The sequence below is a fragment of the Vidua chalybeata genome, chromosome 13 (assembly GCF_026979565.1).
Source record: "Vidua chalybeata isolate OUT-0048 chromosome 13, bVidCha1 merged haplotype, whole genome shotgun sequence".
In the NCBI taxonomy this organism is placed as follows: Eukaryota; Metazoa; Chordata; class Aves; order Passeriformes; family Viduidae; genus Vidua; species Vidua chalybeata.
The window spans coordinates 4,450,945-4,470,659 of record NC_071542.1 but is presented as its reverse complement, the minus strand read 5'-3'; the positions used below and the strand labels follow the sequence as shown (position 1 = coordinate 4,470,659).

The 19,715-nt window shown below is 39.1% G+C and overlaps 1 long non-coding RNA gene across 3 annotated transcripts in view; it reads right to left on the bottom strand.

Annotated features, from left to right (window-relative positions):
- The window catches only part of LOC128794718 (uncharacterized), a 64,215-nt gene that overhangs the window by 37,375 nt on the left and 7,125 nt on the right, over positions 1–19,715 (bottom strand). For all 3 annotated transcript variants that reach the window (XR_008433240.1, XR_008433238.1, XR_008433239.1), the window contains one exon: positions 13,175–13,268. This is a non-coding gene — a long non-coding RNA (uncharacterized LOC128794718). The remainder of the gene's footprint in view (positions 1–13,174; positions 13,269–19,715) is intronic.

Genomic DNA, 19,715 nt, shown 5'->3' with positions numbered 1-19,715 from the left:
CAACTCACCATAATTTGATCTGAAACCAGACTCAGAAAATAAACTCAGGAGAGGCACTCTTGAACTACTATCTATCGAAGGAGAGAACATGTTTCGAATCAGATATTTGCACTTTTTTCTGTAAAAAGATAGCATAAAGTAAGAGATCAAAACATCAACAGAACCAAGTGTTCTGCTTTTTGTCCTCTTGCTCAGCATACATTGTAATAGCACTTTCACTTGAATTTAAAGTCTGCTTACATAATCTAACACTCACTGAAAGGTAGAGGAAGGCACAAGACAAGGACAGAGTGTGAGTCCATCTGAAGCCAGAGCAGTGTACATGCACACACATGTATCAGTCTGTATTTTCTAGCATATTTCCTACTGATCTTAACTCATCACCACCGTACACAGCTAATCAGAAAAATGTCTCTGTACTTCCTACAGTGTAGAGGGACAGCAAAAATTATTTTCTCAGGAATATAAGGCCTCAACAGAAGATAGGATATGACAAAAACAAAAAAAAAACCCACAAAAAAAAAATCCACAAAAAAAAAAAAACCAAAACAAAACAAAAAAAAAAAAAAAAAAAAACAAAAAAAACCCAAAAAACAACACAGAAAGGAATACAAAAATAAACTATACTGTATATTTGTTTGACATGTGCCACTTAAAATAATTTGGAGGTTTTTTTAGGTTCAATCTTAAGGGAGAGTATTTTAGGGCCAATATTTCAAAAGCCACCAAGTTACTACACAGTGCTGGATTGGACTTCAGAAGTGAGTGCAATATAAAAAGAACATGGGATTGAGAATAGATATAGCAAATCTCAGTTTCCCTTGTTTTGTTGTTTACTGAGAAGTGAGCAGGAAGAGAATGGCATCCTTTTACATAACTTACAAGCCCTTTACATCTCAACTTTTAGAAGTCCCTAGAGAGCAGCCAAGCATCAGTATCCATGCAGCTTGAGCATGCATATCTGTACATAAGGAGCAATCTTTTCAGGTTCAGCAAGTTTGGAAGATGAGGCTTCCTAGAATGCTTCAAACACAAGACACGAATCAGTACCCATAGCAGCAGACTCCTTGAGTGGTTAGTTTCTGCCTTGATTCAGAGGATTATTAATGTGATTCATTCCTGATACAGTTTCCAGGATCAGCAATCAAAATCTGGCATGTCCATGTGTGTGCCTGTTAATCTGTGCAAGCCACAGGACTGACAGGAGAACTGATGTAGGCCCAGCTAGAGAAAACTGCTGAAGAAACCCAAAGAGCCCTCAAAGGCTGCACACCTGAGTTCATTTTTCATTATTTGGGGACAACATTATTCCAGCAGCTGGCAACAGAACAACTGAATATTCACAGCTGGATAATATCTGGGTAGAAAAAAAGCTTTTTAATATGGAATAGTAATTTTACAGGAGCACGTATGATTTTTCTAGTACAATGCACAAACACCATGGTGGTTTTTGACACGGGCACTACCCAGACAGAATGAGAAGATAAAAAGAGACACAGAGAGCAGAAATGCTTCTGGGGTCTGGATTTTCACATATTAGGTCACTGGTGAAACAATGGAACAGGACCGAGATCCTTGGGAATCTTCTTCAAGGCCTTTTCCTTATGTCACTGTAGCTGAGAAAAAAAACCAGTATTTCTAACAGGCATAATGATGGGATTCCATGGAAGAATATTTTGTGGCTGGAAATCAGCTCACAGCAGCCTTTCCATTTCTTATTTTAATTTGTCATCTGTTGAGACCAAAGAGAATCATCATGATATTAAAGCAATTTCTCTTTGACCTATACTGATGTCTAATTCACTGGACTCTGCAATTTGCTTTGTATTGGAGGTTAAGTATAGCTGCTGTGGCTGAGGACTAAAGGATGACATTATATTACTCTGCTGTTTATGTTTCTCTCTGCAGTGTATATATCTCATTTTTTACTAGAATGTACAGAGAAAGGAAGTTCAGAATGCATATTCATACTAGGATGTGCTCATGCTCTGAAGATGGCTTTAATATAAAGCCAAAAAGTAATATTAGCTATTAGTAATATTAATCACACAATTGATTCTTGAGAAACAACACTTTCATTTGAATAGAATAATTCTGCTAGCCAAAGATGGGTTTTTACTTCTGTTGAAAACACATTTCTACTGTGAACAATATGAATTGCATAAAAGCTTTTTGTAACACCCAAATTATATTCAAAACATAAAATGAAGGCAACTCTGACACTGCACTGATGCAGTAGATACAATGGAGATGTGCCTATCAACATATAACTACATTATAAATGTATTCCATGGATTTCCCAAACTAATTGGTTTGTCATCTAATTGCCTTTTACAAAGTAGAGCTGACAGGACCAACGGGGGCCTTATCCTTTCATTCATTTTTTGGAAAACATTAGGAGCTCAGGTCTGGGTGTACCAGGTTAGACAATGCAGATTGATGAGGCAGAAAAGCCTGAAAAGACAACCTTCTTCCTGAGACAGGACATCAGAGGCCTCTGTGTAGGATGTCTTTCATGGTAAAAGGCTTTCTCAGGGAATGCACAGCTCCTTGCTGCTCGACAGAAATAGCTCTGGTGGAACAAAAGTATTTCAATTGCAGCAGTGTGAGAGCAGATTCAACTGAAGGTGCAATTCAAAATCGCAGGACAGCCAACAGAAAAGAGCTCCCAGAGTAATACCTAAGGTTAGACCTGCTGCTCCACCACACTTTGGTTCCAGGTTCAGGAGATCCCCTCCAAAAGAATTCATTGCAGTGCCAGGCACACACAGATATCAATAGCTAAAGAGGGTCCTGGATAACAGACAAGGTTTCTTGCTTTGTTGAATATTCCCAACTGTCCAACAGAAACACAGCACTACCAGTGCCATGGAGCACTACCCTTTCACGTACAGAAATGCGGACATAGTCATGGAGTTCATGGCAAAACTGAGGATTTAGAGAGCATGTTTGGCAGCAGTCCTCTCTTCCCAAATGCAATAATCCAGTGAGCAGTGAGTTACTATGCAATTTCTCAGAACATTTTAAGATGACCTGAAAGTGGTTCAGCCTAAGTTTGTCAGATAACACATATTGGTAAGCAAAATCTAACAACCAGAAGTGCCAGAATATCCTGAACAGAGGGGATGTTGAGCCTCAGTTTTGAAAAACAGGTGAACTGAAGCACATCCGCAGCTCCTAGGGATCTGTATATGCAGCAAACACACTCTTGCAGATGTCAGGCTTGTCTGCCAATGCCACATCTGAAGGACAAAAGCCTACAAAGCTTCTGGAAAGGACTTAAATTATATTAATGGTCTTTCTGCTTGCTTATAAAACATTTTTCTTATCTGAGTTAAATTTTTTTTAAATTAAAAACTCATTTGTTTAGTGTCCAATTTAAAACAGAAGGGAATCAAACTAATCAGTTTAGGTTTGAATTGCATCCTTTTCCAGTTTATTCACAGAAATTAAGCCTAGAGTACTAGACTACATCTCACAAATCTGCTTTATCCCTCTCAAAGATTTGTTTCTCTTACCCTGTGGCTTAGTGCATCTCTCTTTGTGGTGGCAAAAGCCAGCTCAGACAGCCTGAACACCGTTCTGTTGTTGTTAGATTTCCAGCAGTGCAGGAGATTGCTTAACATTAACATCCTCCAAATCTCAACATTCACTTATACTTAAAACAATAGATAAGAGATGCTTTTATTGATAAGCAGTTTAGCAATGCTTGACAGAGTTCCTTTAACATCTGATTTCACCATCAGTCCAAAATTTTCCTATATAAAGTGGCTACCTCACCTAAGTTTTTATGGCCCGTTTATAGGCCTGAGAAAAAGGTGTTTAAAATCAAAATGCTGATGCAACATTAACTACAGCAGGCATCTCTAGACGATGAATTTGATAACACCTAAAATGACTGGGTTTAAGGGTGTTGTTATAATGAGAAGGAGGGTATTTAGAGCTGCAGGTGGCATTGTTTCCAATCTAAGAACACAACTGGGTGCAAAAAATGATGCAGCTCTTATTTTCAAATAATAAGTGAGACTTTGATATGTGTCACTTTGGAAGGCTATAGACTGAGAAGCAGGTGGAAAGGGAAGTGTTGCTAACAGGGAAGCAGTGGTGAACATCTGACTTTCAAACCCCAAACCCACACTCTGTACCACGACCTTTGAAGACAGGCCACATAGCATTGCAGAAGATCTGCCCTGGTATTTGCTAAATATTAGAAAATGTGCCACTCAAATGTTTGATCCCTGAAGTTTTCCCAGGGATCCATATGTCTGCACCCCCCAGACCAGAAGAAGGTGGTCTCCACAGTTCCTTCCACATTTCTCTGTAGAAATGGGCGCCTCAAAGTACAACAGGGCCAGGGATACCAAGCCAGCAAAATGGGGACACACAAACTTTCCAAAGCTTTTTCTTTTACACACAAAGGAAGGATTAATTTCTTGAATGGAAAGTACCAACCTAATGTAAAAAAAGAAAAGGGACAAATGATTTATACATAGAGACATTTCCTTGCTTGGAGGAGGATCAGAGTAGGGCTCCTTCTCTAACAAGAATGAGGGATACCAGAAGCAGGAAAAAAATCTCAGTGTGTGTGTCAGGCAGTTTGGGATTGCAGAAGTTTGTCAAGGTCTAGATAAGCATACATGGATGACATGAGATGACCAGCTGGAAAGCTACTGTTTGGTTAGACCTAGGATGAATTTGTTAGCTAAGAAACCCCTTATTTCCTGAAAAAAAAAAAACCCTTATTCCTTCTGTTCAAATCTTTGCTTCACATTTTTACCACCACCTTACAGTGCCAGTTTAGTGAGACTGCTTTGGGGCCTTACCAAGCTCATCTTTTATCAATATTGCCACTCAAATAAATCAATCTAAAACAAACACAGAAGCAAACCTTACCACACATATTTTCCATTCATTTTTTGAGGCAATCACCACTGTGGCAATGGTAATGGCTCTTGTCCTTTTTATTCTGAAAACCTAAAAGCTTGGAGCCGAGCAGATTTTAGACATTGCATGGTAAGAAGAGAAATCGACATTCTTTACACTCACTGGTGGGAATTCAGCCACAGCAATCACTAAAACAACAATGTCTGTTCAAGAGCAGTTTGACCACCACATCAATCTTAAAATATCAAACAATATTGAAATGATAAAAAAGTGAAATGGCATAATACTGAAAAAAATTATTACTTGAAAGGTTATGCTGGTTTTCTTAAAATTTTCAACTGCTGCATGAGGAGAAAACAAAAATCTGAAATCACTGTTTCTTATAATAATTTTTGTTCTATGTGTTGTCTGCAAATAGTTCTTTTCTAGAATTACAGACACAATATCCTACATCTGATCTTGCAAATAGGAATGTAATCTATTTAATTGAGACATTTCAACTTTGAGTTTAGCTCTCAATACCAGACATAAAGGAAAACATTCACACAATTTTGTTTGGGTTTTTTTTTAGCTTGCATCAAATTTACATATGCACATAATATAAAAAATTACTATGGAAGTAAACTAATAACACACATAATAAATATATCTTTGAAGATATATATATATAAGGTTGAAGAACAAGCACCTGGGTATCTCTAACTCTACTATTCATTAATATTTAAATGAATAAATGGTTTAAGAGCTTAATATTCTAATATTCTCTTATTCCTGCTTTCCACATGCAGTAGGGTACAAAATGCTACGAGGCATTTCTGATTTATCCACTTGTAAAGCACAAGAAACTGCCAGGCAGCAATTAATTTAAAAATATAATCCCACAGTGCCACATTCTCCTGCCCCAATGACAGAGCTGACCCAGAGCTCAAAGGGCATCACTGCTGTGAGGAGTTCAGCTGGACCCAGGCAATGCTCTCTCCTTCCAGTGAGGCTGCAAACATCAACCACTACACTGCAATTCCCACTTGTTGCTTCAGCACAGAAGCCAAAGTTTTCAGGTTTGTTCCCCCTGTTCTAATTAACATTGCAAATCAGTGTAAAAAGAATTTGCCAGATCTCATCTGTCAAAACACTTATGGATATCGTGTGAAATGTGTGTTTCTACACTTCATATTAGATGCAAAAGTGTGCTGGAGGAGACCTGCAAAGCAGTTAGCTTGAGAATTCTGACACAAAAGATGAGCTCACCATTCTGTTCTTTATGAAATTGGTTAAGAACAGCATTTCCACAAAAGCCAAGATTTCCTTACTCAAGAAGCCTAAATCCTTGTACTGCTTGGATCCCACACCATATATCCAGATACAGGGGGAAATTGGAAAAGATTGAACCAAAGATTATTTTTATTGTTCTCTCTTTTTCTCTCTTATCTACCAAAGGACAAATTCTGCCTTGTGAGTCTCAGGGGAAGCACAGCATTATCAATGCAGGAAAAGGAGGGTACAAAGTCAACATTAATCAAATACAACCAGTGAGTAACAAACGGTGCCGCTGTAAGAAACCCTAAAAGGCTGAATAAACACTGTACCACAGATCACTTCATTAATACTTTGCCTTATTGCTTTTCTAACCTTTTTTTTCCTTTTGATTTATATTATGTGATAGAAGCCTTGAAGACATTAGTCTTGACCACCACTACTCTCCACTTTTAAAATGTGTTTTATATTAATCATAATTGGGAAATCAAGGCTTTTCTCCTAGCTTTGCTTCTAGCTTTTGGGGATTTATGAAGGTTGATTTTATAGTTTTTCCTTGGAAGGGCAGGAGTGATGAATCTGTAACAGAGATTTCTTTTCTAGCTCCATTGGAGGCTGAGGATGGCAACAAATATTTCGTACAACGTTCAGTTTCCCTGCCAGTTAGTCTGTAGCCTCTTTTCTCCATTGCTCTTCAGCAGTAAAAAAACACTGAGATGAAATTTTGCAGTGAAAAATTGTACTACAAATCCTCCAGGAAGAATGAACCACACTCTGGGAACCCAGCCCATGGGGGGAGGTGTAGCCATCCATTACCTCCCCTACTGTGTCAGAGGGGATACTTTTTATTAAGGTTTTATGAGCTGAGTTTTGGCAATGTCCTTGGGATCACTGCCTTCCTGCCAGGCAGCAGAAACAGAAGCACAAACCATAAGAGAAGCTGTGACTCTGGTACTTGCAGTGCAAGGGGGGGGGTTGCTCTGCATCACTGACAGCATTTACTTATTTGGGTGCTACATATTTCAGGGAAGAGAGATGTGCATTGCTTAAACATGATGCTGTGCGCTAGACCTCTGGGTACAATACATGGCCACATAAATCTTGCTCAGTATGAAAACATTTGTATTGAATACTGGCTATATATAATCCTTAAATACTCCAGCACTTTAAGAAAAATCTATATTTTATGGATTAAAATATGCATAAATTTAAATTTATCTGTGCATTTCTTCTTTGGAAACTCTTCCTTGAGAATAACATTAATATTTATTACATTTTCCATGTCTGAGCAATTATATGGGCATAAATTCTTTAAGAGCTGATTCTGCAGGACCTGAGTGGTTACATGGTATTCTATTTATGTCAGTGGGATTGCAGGTAGGGACCTGTGCAAGATCTGTGCTTGCCTTTAAGACAGCCCATTCCTCTAAATTCTTCTATGGTCTTTGTTTGTGTGGGCTCTGACATGCTTTGATACCTCTGAGAATTTATTCTCATTTTCTACAAGAAAATATAGATCTTTAAACAAAAATTGAATGAGCACATTGAATTATCAGGTTAGCTGGCATCCTTGATTTCTTCACTGAGTCTAAGGAAGGAAGCTTTCTATCAAGATCACCTTGTCAGTTGCAAAATACTTGATTGTTTTCTGGAACTACAATTCAAATTTCTACTTGCAGCAAATCTATAAAGCGAAAGACATTGAAATGTAATTAAAAATAAGATAAAGGCCAAAAAATCATGGGTCAATGCTACCTCCACCCTTGAGAGAAACAGCAAATCAAATTACACTGAATGGAAAAGTAAATGATGAATCTACTAAGTGAGAATGATTCTTCATAAGATGAACAAATTAACTTCACAGTTCAATTTCAATAAATACTTCCTGCACAACTAAAACCCCTCTCTCCTTCTGCCTTCAGGAGAGTGTACCTTCAGCTGGCAGAGACAGAACGCTAGCCACTCCAAAAGGTGACTTTTTTGGACAAATGAGGAAACTTTAATGAATTCCCCACTCTGCAGACGGCTGTAGTATACGTTAGAGCACCTGCTGCAACTCACTTCATATCACATTGCAGTTATGAAAAATAGTTTGCTATTTTGGAACCCTCTGGCAGCCAAAGTGAATCACTGAGGGCCCAAAGCTCATTTATCTTTTGTCAGAACTGAAGCCAAATGAACGCCATCTTGCCCAGCAGCTGAAGAATGGGTGAAAAACACTCTGCAAGTAAAAATAACCGGAAGAGCTTGCAAGAGTTGCAAAGACAAGTAACTTCTGGCAGGTAATAAAAAGCTTTTCACAACTCACTCAAGCTTTTTAGACCAAAGGATTTCATTCAACATCCTGTGGAAAGCAACTGGGATGGAGGAAGCAGGGAGGAGAGGGAGGAGAGGGAGGAGAGGGAGGAGAGGGAGGAGAGGGAGGAGAGGGAGGAGAGGGAGGAGAGGGAGGAGAGGGAGGAGAGGGAGGAGAGGGAGGAGAGGGAGGAGAGGGAGGAGAGGGAGGAGAGGGAGGAGAGGGAGGAGAGGGAGGAGAGGGAGGAGAGGGAGGAGAGGGAGGAGAGGGAGGAGAGGGAGGAGAGGGAGGAGAGGGAGGAGAGGGAGGAGAGGGAGGAGAGGGAGGAGAGGGAGGAGAGGGAGGGCCACACTCACACTACCATGGCTGGGTGACCTGCTGGCTGCATACAGAATGACAAGTTTAGGTTTTAGATCCAGGTGTCACACAGATGTAAGGCAAGAACGGCCCTGACAGGCACTCCACACCTCCAAAGCAGCAAAGGCAAACCGGAACAATGCTGCTTGGCAAAGCCTGTGGAAGTTGTAGGACAGGTGGAAGACATTGGGTGCTATGGATTATGAATACAGGGACTAGCTGCTCTTCCAGTACTTTTAACCAACAGACACACTATCTGTGCCACTCTCAAAGATGCACACTGCTTTGGCTCCCCACAACTCTGTTGATACCAATACTTTCACCACTTGGGTGTTGACTTTCTCCAGGATTTTATGTAGTTCTTAACAGTTTGCAAGGTGATAAACTCACCACATATACCACAGTTGTTCATACGGGATCCTTCCATATATTTCCATTTTGAGTATTTCAGTGAATAACTGACTGAATTATTTTATTAATTGTATTTACAGAATGGAGGCAACGTTAGCTGCATTTGCTTCTAACAGATCTCTGTGGTCACTGACATTAAGCAAAACCAGCTATTCTACAGTCCTGAACTCCAGCAACATATTTTTTCCTTAGAAAACACAGTAATAGCATAGGGAGAGGTAGGATCTTCTACTAGACCAACTAGAAAAGTTTGAAACCTAAAAGGTTGTGTCACAAAAGCCCTTTTCCTCTTCCTGCTATGCTTGCTGGTCTAACAAAAGATAGGCCTTCTGTAAACCCTGTGTTTGTAAAGTATGCAATAATCATAGAATCTGAATGTGAGGAATATCTCAATTGATGCAGACACACTATCTTTCCTTTCTTCTTTCCCTTATGTCTGGTAAAGCACATGTTCACGAGCATGTTTTGGTTGTACATTCAAGCTTTGAAAGCAAATATTTTGTTCTGTGGCCATAAAGGAGTCCTTGCAACCACTGTGAAAGGAATTATAAGGCAACCTATTTCAGGGAAAAAGATAAAACCAGGCATTAGCCCTATTTCAAGTATGTGATTATTACACAGGGTTCATGTTTCTATAAGAACACTTTCCTCTCATGCTTCCCAATTATCTTTTTCAGCTATTAAAGACACTATTCAGGTATTATTAGATACATAATAATAAATAAAATGCACAAAATATGGAATGATCCACAGAATGAAGTTACACTTTCAAGTTCAGTAAAATCTGAACACACTTGTACTTTTTCCCATTTCTTTCCCCATCATCCTTGGAGTTTATAATACAAAGAGCATTAAAATAAAGCACTGCTCTGGGTTTTCTGCAGAATTGAGTGTACCTCTATGTAACAAGATCTTCAGGACTACATGCCCTGATACTAATGTTTACTTCATATACAAAACTAAAACATGGAACAATACAGAGAATCAAAAACAGACAGGTCAATGCTTTTAGGTAGAAAACTTTGAATTAAGATGTCAAATTGTTTAATTTATTTGGCTTGCAAATCCTTTAAAACTTGTGATTTCTCTAGCTTATAAATAACGATTGAGTTCCAGCCAATGAGGCTTCTCTTGATTTCCCTGGGACCCAGATCAGGGCTTTTCATTACCTTTGATTCTTTGACATTTTGATAATATGATCTTAAACACTTCTTGTACTGAACTTCAACTGGAAAGCTAAAGAGTTTTAAATTATTCTCACCTATCCAATTCCTTTACTTGCAACAGTTTAAGTACACCAGAGACTGTTCACAAACTGAAAAACAGTCTCAGAAGAACAAGAGGAAAGCAGGAAATGAGCAATGCAGCAGCATCATTTACAAACAGAACAATAACACAGCCTCCCTCTTAGTGACCTGAGAAAATCAACATGGGATTCTTACACAACAGTGTCAGTGTTCATGACACTTTGAATCACTTCTTTAAAAATTTATTCTATTTAAAAATCATATAAAGAATAGAAAAGCTGCCATTATAGACCCCAAATCTTCTTTGAGCTGCATGTCAGCAACAACATTTGAACAGTGAAATCTTATATCCTGGGTTTAACTTCAAATTACAGGAAAACACCATATTCTCCATATACAGCTAAGCAGCACTAACTTGAGAACTCAGCTCCTAAGGTAGTTTCCAACATGTTCAAATGTTCTGCTCCAACCCAGATTCCCTCTGCTGCTGTTGAAGGTGAATGGAGTTACAAAATACACAGATTACATGAAATTATTCAGGTTAATCATGACAGGAAGAGTATGGAGCTCTTAAGAAGGAGCTTGGTGAGCAAGCAACATTGTCAAACACAAGATCCAAAATGCAATTAAATGCCAAATACTCTACACTGGAAGGAATAATCGGAATCACAGCAGCATCTTACAGGCTCTGCATTGCATTGTGACAGACATGTACATCTTTGCAGATAACTGAGTGAAGAAACAATCCCAAACAAAAGATAATAAAAACCCGAAGATGCAAAATACATTATACAGAAAATAAATTAGTAAAGTAATTTTGAATCCATATATGCAATTCAGGAATCTAATCTCCTTTATTGGATTGGGGGTTTTTTACTTTGAAAAGAAGCAGGAAAACATGGAGTGCTTTATGGGTGGCAAATACTAAGAATGATCAGAAGCATTGAAAAAATCCTCACCATATATGAAGCTGAAAGAGTCAGGGGTTTAATCCTCAGACAACTTAAATGCAGGGAGATGTGACTATTTTGACCATAGTAAACAGAAATCTGGTGAGAAGACTTCTAGTTAGAAATCTATTTCTCCAAAACAGTCAGAGGAAAATAATTTTCTTTTTGATTTACAGTTAGGTTGTACAGCTTATTTCTAGAGGGTGATGGCCAAGAACTTCACAAAATTCCAACAACTTGAGATACAATGCTAGGGAAAGAATTCTGAAGTAAAGTATATTCAGAAGTATATTCACCTGGCCTAAGACAGCCTTCAGCCAGGGGTGAGCAGAGAGCAGCTTCCCTAATGGACACAGTCACACACAGTGCTAAAGCAGCCAGAGCATCCCTGCTACAAACAGTTTTTACTCATTCAACATCAGCGATTTCACAGACTACAATTCTCCATTTCTGTCTCTGCCACAAGTTTCTTTCATTACTCTCCTACTCCTGCACGTCAAGCTTTTCTTCTAGCAAAATAAAAATAACGCTTTAAAGAGGAAAGCTGTAAGAACAATGCCTGCCACTTTGCCTCACACCATGCTTTAGGAAAGTTTTCAATGAAGAGCATACTAGAACAAGTGCACCATGCAGAAACCCAAGAACATTTAATGATATCAATGTGACTGGGAGGCATCTCAGAGTCTGAGAATTCATTCAGTTGCAGTTCTTCATGCCAAGAACAGATCAATCAAGATACTCATGAGGTGAGCTGAATACTGAGAGTAACATTCTTTAAAATGCTTGTCGTGGACTGAGTCTCTGTTCTTCTGTTTCAACACTTCATATGTAAAAATCCACCTGCCCCCTTCCTTCCCCAGTCACTTCTTTAACTATAAGTGCAGCTCCAGCCTAAAGCTGCTGTGGGGCCAATGGGCTCAGTTTCTAAGGCTCAAGGAATTCTCTTCCAGTTACCAGGCTGAGGGATTGAAGCAGAAAACACCTCACCTTCAAATAGAAAACATTACTGATTTGGATAGAGCCTTTTAGATTTCTGATGGTGCTCATCAATCAGACATTTGGACACGGGCCATGTTTGGGTTCAGAATCAAAGACACCAGCAATTCCAAGAGTCAACTGTTCAGCTACAGGCAGAGGTGTGTGGGCAAAAGGGGGCAAGATCACCCAAGGAAATCAAGGGGTAAAGCAGCAAACCAGACCCACAGGGGCTATACTGTGAGGAGAGAGTGTGCAAGAGAGACACATCCCAGTCTTCTGTTTCACAGGACAAGAGCTCTCTGTTAACAGGGATTGGGACATCTTGATATTGGTTCTGTTCTGCCCAGTGACCTTATTTAAATAGAGATCTGCCTCTCTGGGAACAGATAACATCCAAATTGACAAACAAACCCTATATTATATATACATAATACTATACTCCCCACACTACTTAAAGCTTTTTAGCTGAAATTAATATTTGTTCTTTAGCAGAGTTATTCAGGTGCTGCAGCTTGCTTTCTTTTCACTTTTTTACATGGAGAAAAAGACTCTGCTTTCCCCACCTATTCTGAAGCCATTTCACCACTCATCATTTAAAAAAAGAAGAATGGGATATGTCACTTGAAATTTTCTCCTGAAAATATTTATTCATTGAAGAAAGCAGTGCTTCTCCCCCTCCTTTAGAGCCTACAATATAAAATTAATCTAGGAAAATCAGGCATGTCAAAGCAGATCTCCCTATAAACACATTGCAAACAGTTAAATGGTCCCATGGATGAGACTATACCAGTACTTACCCTGGTAGCAAAGCCTTTGACCTTGAAATCCAGTTCAACGAAGTACCGTAGCTCTGGTGCATGGAATTCTGTGAACTGTGTTCTGCTCTTTCTCCTGCCATAGAGGAAAACTCTACTGTGTTACTCCAGTACTGAAATTCTTTCATATGCAAATATGTCAGGAACAGCATAGCCTCCAGGGCACTGGCAAAACCTGAGAGGCAGCAGACTCCAGGAGCTGCTCATTAAAGGTATGTTCTGATCAGGACAGCAATCTAAAGGGATTCAGGTTGTACCCACTCCCTTCCTTCCCACAAAATACAGGACATCTAGACTTTCAGAAAATTCCTGATCAGTTCTAGTTTCCTCATCAGGAAATACAAATGCAATGGATTGCTCAAAAGCCAGAGAGCTTTCCTAGGAATATATTGAGTTCAAAGACATGCTGTTCAGAATGGGTTTCCTAGGTCCACAGGGCATTTTCAGGTCAAAGAGAAAGGCATTCTTCCATCTCCCTAGTCTCTAGCACCCCGGCATCTGAAGAATGCCAGTGGGATGGGAGTGACTGATCCAACACAGGCATTGAGGCTCAGGTCTTTCCTCACCCTCCAAGCACAGTACTGGGAGGATTATTCCCCTCTGCAGTCACACCAAGGGATGCTTTCAAATCCAAAATCATCGTGACTAAATGCATTTCCTACACAGCTCTAAACAACCTCCCATCACAAGTTTCCTACTGCCAACACAAAGGTTATGCTGTGCCATCCTCCTGCACACAAAATAACACTTTGGGTAAAAATGCCCTTGGCTGCTTTTGCCCTCAAACATAAGACTGGGCCTATTTTTCAGTGGGATGCTCAAAACATTTCAGACACAATGGATAAATTTTTGAACTAACATGATGTGAAATAAAAACAACAAAACAACCCAAGAACCCTACAACTTTAAAGGTAGGAGAAATGAGGTATGTTTGCCCTAGAGCACACAGGCAGCAAGGGAGAGAAAGGCTCTGCATCTCCACTTCTGACAGAAAGAAGCACCTCCTTTTTCTTATACATCCTCATCATAAAAACTTGTTGCTACCTGTGTGCCTCTTGTATGTTGTTTAAATGATCTGGCTCACACTTCTGCAGAAAAGTCTTCTCAAATAGCTTTAACTACTAAACATCTGCTGGAGGTGTTTCTTATGCCAAAAAATGTCACATCAAGAAGGTCACTCACATTGTGCTAACACCTTAATAAGTTATTCTTTCTTTGTTTGGCTTGATGCTCTAATATTTAGAGACATTTGAAATTTTCTACACTACTAGCAAGCAGCTTGTTCAGAATTATGGAGTGAAGGTTACATTGAAAGTGTCCTTTTCTTTTCAGATGACGTTTGTGTGCAGTACTCCAAAGCAACCTAAGAAGCTCTGTCCTCATTAATCTAAGTTTTGAGTCTGAAAGTGCAGTATCAAAAGGCTTTGCTCCCCTGCCTGTGCTGCATAATTTCTCTCTCTCTGCTCTCCTCCTCCTCCATTTTACCTTTGTAGCCATAATAGATAGCTTCTTAATGTTTTTGTGTTGGGCAACAACCTGAACTGTGCACAATGAGATACAAAAGAGAGAGCTGTCTGTACTTTCAATTTCAACTCTTTTGTAAATTCTTCTTCTTATGGTTTTCACCACTTTACATTACTCACCAACAGAAGGAAAACAAAGATCACTAAGCACAGGACTGTGAAACTTGCACACTGTTTCTTTATGAAAATTGAATCCCTGCTTACAGGAATTACTCACTATTTAGACAATGCAAATGAGCTGTCACAAACAGAAAGAAATTTGGCTCTCCATGTTGTAAACGGGGCTGTGTTTACAGACAGACTTTGAAACTCAGCTCTGGGGACTGCACTGGGTTCTTGATGAGGTATTTTAAGAAGGGTATGAGTCAGTACACCAGAGAAATAAGAATCAGAGAGCAAGACAGATCTCTTCCTAGTAAGGCGGTGGACAGCAACACTGCACATTCATCCAGCTTTGTGGATAAAAAGAACAGAATTTAACTAATCCTCACACACAGAAGCAGTGCTATTACAATTGCTCAGTCAGCCATTCTGGGGTGAATCTGGATCATTTGGGTTTTAAGACTATTATGATGGCTTTACATTTCACTGAGTAGACTATCACATGTATAATTCACAAAGACAGTGAATACTTAAATGTGGATTCCAAGTTCACTGTACAGAAGAAAACAGTGGACAGTTCAGACCTCTGTGGATATCATCTCCTACCAAGTATCAAGACAAAACTCCTACTAAGTATCAGGACTATTTCTAGTAAAATATATACAGCATTTCCACACACTTTGGGAGGAACGATACCAACATACTTTTGGGAAGAATAAATAGTCTTTATATGACTTTTGTTCCCTTCAACTTCCCTTTTCTACATTAGAAAAAAAAAGAAAAATTATCTGACTTTTTATATATATGAAATTTAATTTCTGTATTTTACTGCACTACCCTAATATACTCATTGTTTGTTCACCATTTCTTTATCCCTTCAAACTTACCCTCCATATCTTTATTTTCTAATCAGTGGATTACTGCATTTTGTACTTCACTGCTTCAGAAATACAAAATTTTCATTTGCTTTTATGGTTAGAGCACAATACCAGAAAAGCAAAAGGAAGATGACTGAAGAGAAAGAAAAATTCCTAAGACACACTGATATCTGAGAACTTTTAACCAAATACTGCAAATGTAATCAGTATTCAGGTGAAAATAGCACAATATATTTTAAAAGAATAAGGCACAGAGTAGAAAGGATAGCCTTGTATTTATTTGGATTCAAAGCACTGCTTCTTGCCATCATCACAACACTGCCTCTGTCCCACTTACAAGTAATTTTTAATTGGACAGCTACATTTGTGTCGTCCTGAACATTCCCTTTTGAATAGTTGGTTTGCTTTCCTCTCATTTGGCCTTGAAACCAGACGGACCCTGATGGAAAGATGCCAGAGGGATTCCTTCAGCAGAAATAACTGATCTAAGGCAACTGCACCCAGTGCAAAGGCCCATGTCAGAGTCCTGCTTTCAATAGAGACCAAAAGCAGGTCCCCAGGGCAGAGTAGAAATGCAGAACAGGCAGAAATGCTGCTCTTTGGAGCACTGACTGCAGCTGAGTCCCCAGGGATTTGCAGCTCAGCAGTTTCCTGAGCTAGAGCAGTTTCTCTGTGTTTAACATCCTTCAAGGATTTCTCTTCCACAGACTTGTGCAGGCTCCTCTACAACAGCTCCACTGGACTTACAGAGAAGTGGTTCACAAATAAATACAAAGCAATTTTCCAGCCAAGAATCTATGGAAAGAGGGGAGGCAGGGCCTAAAGAGTACATGAGGAAGCTGTAGCCTCTTCCAGATAAAATCTGTATCTGCTCATTTCAAGTTCATGCCATGCATCAGAAGTGAAAGCACAATTTTATGCTGCTGAAATATCTAGGTGATCCACAGTGACACTTGAGCAGGTAAGGTGTGAGGGATCACCACTGTATGGAAGAGGTACAAGGGAAGAGGGAAAGCTGCCATCTCCTGTTGCCAGGGAAAACAAATCCCAGGTAAGTTTTAAGTTTTCAGACCTGAACAAAGCATTCTGACATACAGAGTCACACCCTGGCAGAGGGTCAGCACCTGGGAAAAAAGGCATTCAAACAAGAGTGGACAAACCAGTAAGTGACCATCCAGGTCCTGCAGCTGGGGCATTCTGGATGTTTGCAAAACATCTGTGTTTGAACCTTGAACAAGGCTGCTTTCTGCACACACCCCAGGTTATTTAACTAACCTGCACATGCCCAAATCCTAAACTGACTAGAAATTCCCTCTTCAGGCCACATGCTCAGCCAGCTGAACTCCACCAGTGATGCCATCCTCATGTCCATGGAAGGGGAAACAGCTTGAAGCTCCATAAGACATTCCACAAAGAGGATGTCAATTACACATATCCACTCTTAAATGTCCAAAGCATTAGTCCTGATCTACTGCTTTTATGAGACACAGTTGAAGTTTAACTGATACAATTCAAAGGATTTGGGTTTTTAAATCTTTATACAAGGCTGACCTCTTTTTATGACTCTCAATAATATCACTTCATTTCTTTATAATATTTCTCAATAATATTCCTTCATTTCCTGTTAACACCTTTTTATTTCAAAATTGATACATTCTTTTAAACTACTTCTCAAAAGATTAATCATTATTGACAGTAAATGCCAGGGCATTTTTCCCAGTCTTTCTGGTCAGTCACAAAAAAAATTGAAAATTATTAAGATGTGTGTAGGGATCACACAGGATATAGGTTCTACATGAGACCACAAAGACTGTAGTACCTTATGGTAACAGCAACATGGGGCCACACACTGTTCTAGAAGACAGGTATCAATGTGATGTCTAAATTAATCTGCCCTTTATGCCAAACTCCTACTGACATTGAAGAGTTCTGCATACACAAAAAGAGTAGACAGAATATAATGCAAAAATAAAGCAGCAGCATCAACTGAAGTTCCCTGTTCTCCTGAGTTTGTCAAGGCTTTGTTACTTGGCAGCTTTTCATACAATATTTATTATGACTGCAATTCTTCCCCATTAACATGTTTTAATCTGGGAAAAATGTCACATTTTTCTATTTTAAATCTATGAAGTCTGACATTTTTTGTGAGCTCATCTTTAGTATATCGCTTTTTGTTCTAACCTCGGAGGATTGGAGAAAAGATGCTTCTCCTATCTTCTTACTTCTTTTTCCTTTGAAGTTTATACATTCCCTGTATTTTGGGTTTGTGTGGTATACAGATTCTCACAATAGAGTGGAAGTCACAGTGTTCAGGCCTTAAGGTATTATTGCTCAAACTACAAGTAGATAGAAAACCTCTTTGCTAATATCAAAGACAGACCAAGTCATATATCAAAGAAATGGGTCAGAGTTGACTCCTCGGGCAGCCTAGATTCTCTCTGGTGGATCAGCATTTCAAATTAGCAGGTGCACAGTGTACAACAAACTGGATAATCTACTGCTTGACAGATCAAAAACATTAGCATTCAGTCAGATGGTACTTTATCACTTACTCCACCATAGATGATCAACACTGCAAGCAGCATGGAAAAAAAATCTAAACATGTCATAAGAATTCTTTTAGAATTCACCAAAAGGTACTTTCTCTGAGCTAGTTTTTTTTTTTTTAATAGTTGACTCATACAAGCTGAAATTTGTATCTGCTCATCTAGAGTTCATGCCATGCATCAGAAGTGAAAGCATAATTTTTATCCTTCTACATGAACTGAATTGTTGTTATCCAGTTTTCCAGATGTGAGAATCTGTCATCTCTGTCAATGTGTATCTAAATTTGTATTTCAGCAGTCTGGCTTACAGGTCCGGCACCATGATGTGCAACCAAAAGGAAAAGGTATTTCTTTCCCTCCTACAAGGAATGTTCCATTGTTATGGAACAATTTTTGTCCCTAGTATTTTTTAATTAGAGGTGTAATGCATCTAACATATTTCATAGCCTTGAATTCCTTACTTAATCTGTTTTCTTAAAGTTCAGAAATACCAGTTTACCATTTAAATATCTGTGGAGATCATTCATGAGATAATTTTTTCTCTGTGTAGGCAGACTACCCAAATCATAAAGTGCCTTTTAAAGGCAACATTTACATTCACAAATATTCCATATAACAATCTTGTTCTGAAGAAACAGATAATATTGCAAAATAAATACAGCAAGTTCTGATTTCACAATCTTTAGAGTGAAAGATCTTTAACCTGCATTTAATGTCTTGAGGAATTGATAAGACAGCACTATTTCACCATTAGTAGATCAGATTCAACAGGATATTTGCTGTTTTCAGCATCTTTTCCTCTTCAAACACTGTTTAATCACATTGCAAACCCATTCACTGAGCTGCTTACACACAGTATTTGAAAATAAAATTCAAATTAATATGCATTTTTGATTTTGATATAACTCTCCCAAGGCTCACCTAGAGAGGTGAACCAAAGTGAAGCTTTTTGCCTGTCTTAGGGACAGCAGAAGACACCCCTGACAGAGAGCAGAGTGCCTCACAGGAGAATGCCTGAGGACTTCTGACCACATATCCATAACCCAGCCCTAGATCCTGATTCTGTTCCCAGCCAAGTCTCTTCCATGGAGCACATCTCTCCTTGTTAGTGCCCATGGCCTTTTCCAAAGCATTGTGTCAGCAGCTGCATGCAAAACAGCTGAGAGACATCATTAAAAATACATGGGAATCTCTCTGCTGATGGCATGCTGAGAAATAGTCAACAATTCTGGAAGTGCAAGCTCTGTCTCACATCAAGCTGTCACCAACACTAAACAGGGGGCTGCACATTATGAGCACTCTCACCATCTCTACTTCCCCATATTTTCTATCCTGATGAAGTTCAGTGTCAGCCTCCAGCTGGCAGAATAGTCAATATTCACCACTGAGTGTTTCTGCCACAGCACCACAAGACAAACAAGAAGAGGTTCAGGGACATGTTAATTCCAGATCCTGGTAGGAGATTATACTTCAA